Below are 6,531 nucleotides of genomic sequence, written 5' to 3'. Positions count from 1 at the left end.
TTTAAACCATTTAATTCTCACAGTGACCCTCTGAGGTACATACTAGCATCATCTTCTTGTCCATTGATAAGGCAGCTGAGGCACAGAGAGGGTAAGAAAGCTTGCCCAAAGTCCCACAGGAAAGACCAAGCCTGGCTCCCTGTCCCTGCCCACCACATCATCACCATGTTCTGCTGTGTCTGCTACAACATGTGAGCAAACAAGTTTTAGATGATGATTTATTCTTCATTTTCTTGTCTTCTTGGAAGAAAGTTTAAAATTATTTAAAAACAGATGTTAGGGTTTAATTTTATCTCCAAGTATCAAGGAGATAAAGAGACCCATGAAGTTACCTCTTGAATGATAGCTAAATATTCTCATTTTGTTGTTGTTGTTAACCTTGACATTTGCTCGGTATTGTAAACCACTTACTTACCACTGTTTACTGGTAAACAATGTCATTAGTAAATATTTGAGGCTTGAAAAGATATAATTTTTTCCCCCACAATCCTTGAAGCATTTGGGGATTGATCTGTGTAATGTCTTAGATTACCTTAACATCAGTTCTAACTTCAGGGTATTATGGCAAATTTATTGGTACTTTTTTCAAAAAGATTGTCTCATATCTCACAAAATCAAGTTCAATAGCTGGAGTAATTATGTAAGTCTTAAAACACTTTTTTTTTGCTTCAGCATCATTTTATTAAAGAATCCAAATAATCATTATTGACCTGGATGTTGCAATAGGGTGACTTATCAGCATAAGATTTTCTTGTGGACAGTGCCATGGTCACAGTTTCAATAACTGTCTCTCCCAAAACAGTCTGTTTGAAAAGGTTTCTTCTTCTACCTTTGACTTTAAACCATTTCAGCATCTACTAGGATTTTAACCAAGGAAAAGGAAAACAAGAACAAGAAGAGGAAAGGAAATCCAAACCAGTTTGTCACTCATTTATTATCCTGATAAGGAACAGATAAAAAGGAGGTGAAACATTGACTTTAAAAGTTACTTTGTAACTAGGAGCAGTGGTGGCTGAGACAGGAGGATATTGAGTTCAAAGCCAGCCTCAGCAATTTAGCGAGACCCTGTCTCAAAATATAAATGGGCTGGGGATGTAAATAAGTGATTATATGCCCATGGGTTCAATCCCCAGTACCAAAAAAAACTTACTTTGTGGTGCAAATTATTTATACCCATTTTATACTACTATAGATGATTTTGTACATGGAATAGTGGAGCTTTCAATAATGTAATAGCAGAAACCCTTTATTTTAAATGTTCAATCAACATCTGCAATCCTAATTTTCAAGTTAAAATCCATCTGCTAGATAGGTGCCTAAAGTTTCCTTTGCTCTTTTAAAATTTTGTCTTACCAGATTAATCTTGCAGGCATGACTTTGCTGACACCAGCACTTGGTTGTCAACTGAATTTCAATGCCTTGTTTTCTCAGGCTGGAATGATAAAGCACAGACATGCTATTGAGCAGGTACGAGACCAGAGCAGGAGCTGAGCTTATGGGCTGGCAGTTACTGGCCATGGGACTCAACTTCTCTGAGGCTCCTTTTTTCTAATTTGCTAATGTAAATTGGGGATAAAGCTGGGGTGGAGCATGCCTGTAATCCTAGCAACTCAGAGAAGACTGAGGCAGGAAGATCTCAAGTTCAAGGTCAGTCTATTCAGTTTAGCAAGACCCTGACTCAAATAAAGCCAGGTGTGGTGGTGCCAGGTGGGAAACTGAGGCAGGAGCCTCAGTTCAAAGTCAGCCTTAGTGAGGCCCTTAGTAACTTGACAAGACCCTGTCTGTAAACAAAATATAAAAAAGGCTGGGAATGTGGCTCAGTGATTAAGCACTCCTGGGTTCAATCCCCAATACCAATAAACAAATAAATAAAAAGGGCTGAGGATGCAGCTTAGTGGTAGAGTACCCCTGAATTCAATCCTCAGTCCTGCAATAAACAAATAAATAAATAGAGCTTGGCAACATGGCACACCTGTAATCCCAGTGGCTTGGGAGGTTGAGACAGGAAAATCATGGGTTCAAAGCCAGCCTCAGCAACCGTGAGGCACTAACCAACTCAATGAGACCCTCTCTAAATTAAATACAAAATAGGGATGGGGATGTAGCTCAGTGGTCAAATGTTCCTGAGTTCAATCCCCAGTACTAAAAATAAATAATACTATTGGGGGTAAAAGTCCTTGCCCTGCCTACCTCTATTGTTATGATGCTGATCAAATTAAATAATGTATGTGGCAGTACTTTACAAATTTTTTCATAAATGAAAAAATATATATAAATGTATAAATATGTGAATTTTATATAAAGGGAGTTCTTAAAAGACCATCAAGATGATTGGAAATTTTTTAAAAATTTTAATTAAAAAAAGAACTTTTAAAGCCATCAGAGTAGAGTGATGATGTGAATGGGCTAAATTAAAAGTCTCCTAGGACTGCCTCCCGGTCAGCTTCTGCCACTGCTCCTGCCGCTGCGGTGGGGGAACTGGGCTGGGGAACTGGACTGGAGTCTGTACCACCCACCTATGGAAGTGGGCTTTGCTTGGGGCTGCCTCCTGCAACCTGGCCCATGCCGCCTGCCTAGAGGGGCACAGAGGATGAGGGGGCCAAGGCTTCCTCTGGGAATGTTGGTTCTATGTCAGTGGTTGACATAGAATCTAGGCTGAGAATGCAAGGTGTAGAACTGAAAGAAGAATGACAAGATGAAGATTTTCCAATACCTTTACCAGAAGATGATGGTATTGGAGCAGATATACTAGATGTAATGGACCAGAGAGCCAGCCTGGCTCACTAGACGTTAATGGAAAAAAAGTGAGAAGCTAATGGCTCCAGACATCAGCCTGACACTGGACCAAAGTGATGGCTCTGTGTTAGATGATCTGGATGAAAGTGGGGAGATTGACTTAGATGGTTTGGATACACCATCAGAGAACAGTAACGAATGTGGGTGGGAAGATGATCTTCCTAAACCCCAAACTTTGGAAGTAATTAGGAAAGGCTCCATCCCTGAGTATACAGCAGCACAGGAAACAGAAGATGTTTGATGCTGGCATATGTTCAGGATTTTAGAACAGCACCAGGGGGTTGACGTGAAGGCAACTGAACCCTATAAAAAAGTTATCAGCTATGGAAGATATTACAGGGATCGATTAAATGCCGTTGGGTTTGTTGTCTGTTTTATATCTGAAAGTGATCAATCTAACTATACCGGATGGACAGTCTCTTTAAGTATGTTATTGGCACTTTGGGGCAAGTAATAAACCACATGATAGTTTATTTAAATGGTGCAACAACTCAAAGAAAAATGCCCAGTCTGGGATGGCTTATAAAATGCTATCAGCAAATTGATAAAAACTCATGGAAAAAAACTAAAATCCCTAATCATCATACCTATGTCTTTAATTTAGCAGAACTACCAGAACTTGTTCCCATGGAATATGCTGGCTTACCAGAATACATGAAACAAGTTGATCAAGAGCTTAATGTAAAACAAGATGAACCAAAAAGTGAACAGTAAGTTTGGCCTCTAGTTCAAACAAGACTGAAGAACATGCTGATGAAGCAAGGCTCTTTTTTGCATTTATACTGCATTTATTGACTGGCATTTTTATGTAATCTGTAACAAAATTGACTTTTTCTTAATAGACTTTTGTACAGGGGACTGTTTGCTGCTATATTGGTTTACAAATCTCTTGAATTTAGCTCTTTTTAAATTTTTAGTTGTAGATGGACTTAATACCTTTATTTACTTATTTTTATGTGGTACTGAGAATCAAATGCAGTGCCTCACTCACGCAAGGCAAGTAAGTGCTCCTACACTGAGCTACAACCCCAGCCCCTTGAATTAGGAGCTAATTAATTATATTGTAATAATTTAGTATTTTATAATAATGAATAGCAGAGAACTATATAAGGCAGTTTTTGCATTTGTTTATTGAAAGATGATGCATTTTCAGGAAACTATATGTATATATAGCAAAGAAAAGAAATAATATATATTTTTACTTTTTGAGCAATATTTGTAATGTATACCTATTTTGTAGAAGAACAGGCAAGTAAATAAATTTTTTTGGTACCAGGGCATGAACCCAGGAGTGCTCAACCACTGAGCTTCATTCCCAGCCCTTTTTATATTTTATTTAAAGACAGGGTCTTGATAAGTTGCTTAGGTCCTCACTAAATTGCTGAGGCTGGCTTTGAACTTGAAATAGTCCTGCATCAGCCTCCCAAGCTGCTGGGATTACAGGTGTGTGCCACTGAGCACGGCATGAGACTATGGTCTTATAAAATGCATATTAGATGTTTTGATTTTGTAAAAGGTTGAATACATTTTCTAGGTAACTTTAGAAAATTATGTTGCTCTAAGATAAGGTTCAGTTACACTGATTCTCATGAACACCCAATATCATATACATAACCTAAGTAGATATGTACCATTAGCTTTTTTTTCTCACTTAATGTATATTGTTCATTAATTAAAAACACAAATAAAGTGAATTGTATACTTTTTCCTCTCTGAAAACAAGTCAAAAAGCTATTTTTAGAAGTAGAAATTTAATATACTAGGGGTGTGTGTGTGTGTTGGGTATTCCATATATGGAATATTTTGTCTTCTGGCCCAAAGTCAAGACTTTTTACAAAAGTCTTGGATTTGTTCACTAATGTGAAATAAACTGGTGTCCAGGGTATTGCTCTGCCGAATGTGGAAGTGCTTTGAAATATTGCAGAGAATGTGATAAGTGGTCACTGTCACAATTTCTGTAGGAAACGGGCTGCGTTTGTTGTTGTTGTTTGTTTGTTTGGATTTTTTGTTCGTTTGTCTGTTTTGGTACCAGGGATTGAACCCAGGGACACTTAACCGCTGAGCCACATCCCCAGCTCTTTTTATTTTTTTATTTTGAGGCAGGGTCTTGCTAAATTGCTGAGGCTGGCCTTGAACTTGCAATCCTCCTGTCTCAGCTTCCTGAAAGGCTGGGATTACAGGTATGTGCCACCATGCCCAACTCAGGGCTGCTTTTTAAACTGTTCTGCCTGTGGGCATTTCACCAAAATACTTCCATATCAATTACTTAAAGTCAGTAGAGTTTGAAATACTCAGCGATTATGTGCTTTCAAGTTTCTGTTGAATCTATTTGACAATAATACTATGAATTAAGTTAATTTTTATGTCTTAGAGCATTATTATAATGTGCTGTTTGGGATGAAACATTTGATATAAGTGTGTAAGCTTCTTGTTTCATTTGGTAAGTACCTATACATTGAAATAAATTCTATTTGTGCCTCAAAAATAAATAAAGTAAAAGTCTTCTAGGAATAATAAAAAGGAGTCTCTTAGGATGTGGTAGCTAGTCTGCAAAATTGTCCCTAATGAGCCTCTCCTGCTGATACTCCAAGACGAATGCAATACAATTGATTTCAATCTGGGCTGGCCCCCTCACTAAAAATGCCATGCATCTTTAGCCAGGGCCTTTTGGAAAGCTCACTGTGAGCAAGCCAGCAGCTCAATGAGGAAGCCCCAGAGAAACCATGGGGGCTGGTAGAGATGCCTAGCCAGCCTGTTTCTTTCAGCTATTCCAGCGGAAACATCATATGTGTGGGTGAAGAAACCATCTGGGATATCCAGTCCAGACTACCTGCTACGTGACTACCATCATATGGAAGACCCCAAGCTGGAACCCCCCAGCTCAGCCAAGTCAACCTAAGAACGATGAGAGAGAGTAGTTGTTTTAAGTCACTGAATTTTAGGGTAGCTTATTACACAGCATCTACCACTGGAATATAGGATGATTTTGATTTTTTCTTTTTCATGGCAGGTTTGTTGAATTGATTAATATAAAATTCACAAGGCATCTAGGACAAAGCCACTGATCCATATCAGGACTGATTTCTGTTGATTTGCTGCCTCTTGCCAAAGATGCATTGTTTTTAGAAAACATATTTCAAGGGGTAAAATGACTGGTAATCGAAACCAAAATGAAAGAGGGAGGAGGAAAAACACTTTGACTTTTCAGGCTTGAGTTCTGTCACTTATAAATGATTGCTGTGAACGAACAGCTGTGCTAGTTACAGATTTTCAAAGGATGGATTTTAAGGAATTATTGGAATTTATTGAAGTTCTCTTTATGGTTTAATTTGTGGATAATCAGAATTATCCCATTAGTTGTCTTTCTTATTACAGTCAGGTTTTTTGAGATAAAATTTATATACAGCAAGATTCATACTTTTTAGGTGTCCATATCTCAGAGTCTTAATAAGCATGAAAGGACTTATATCCACCACTAGAATCAGGGGAGAGTATTTCAGTAACCCCCCCAAAATCCCCTCATGCCCCTTCATTGTCAATCTCCTCCTTACCTCCCCATCCCCTGGTAAACACTAATCTGATCTGTCCCTGTAGCTCCAGCTTCTTCAGGATGTTACATAAGTGGAATAATACAGGGCATGCTCTTCTTGAATCTGGGTCCTTTTACTGAACATAATGCCTTTGAGATTCATCCATGTTATTCCAGGTTAATACTTCTAATATGATATCATTTAT

General features: G+C 38.2%; 1 pseudogene; it reads left to right on the top strand.

The window, feature by feature from the left end:
• The first annotated feature begins 2,661 nt into the window (after positions 1 to 2,661).
• Positions 2,662 to 3,510, top strand: LOC124099093 (BCL2/adenovirus E1B 19 kDa protein-interacting protein 2-like; annotated as a pseudogene).
• Positions 3,511 to 6,531: the final 3,021 nt, after the last annotated feature.

This window comes from Marmota monax, unplaced genomic scaffold (assembly GCF_021218885.2).
Source record: "Marmota monax isolate L192 unplaced genomic scaffold, Marmota_monax_Labrador192_F-V1.1 WCK01_AAM20220418_F8-fsc00011, whole genome shotgun sequence".
Classification (NCBI taxonomy): domain Eukaryota; kingdom Metazoa; phylum Chordata; class Mammalia; order Rodentia; family Sciuridae; genus Marmota; species Marmota monax.
Note: the sequence above shows the minus strand (reverse complement) of the source record. Positions and strands in the feature narration are given on the sequence as shown.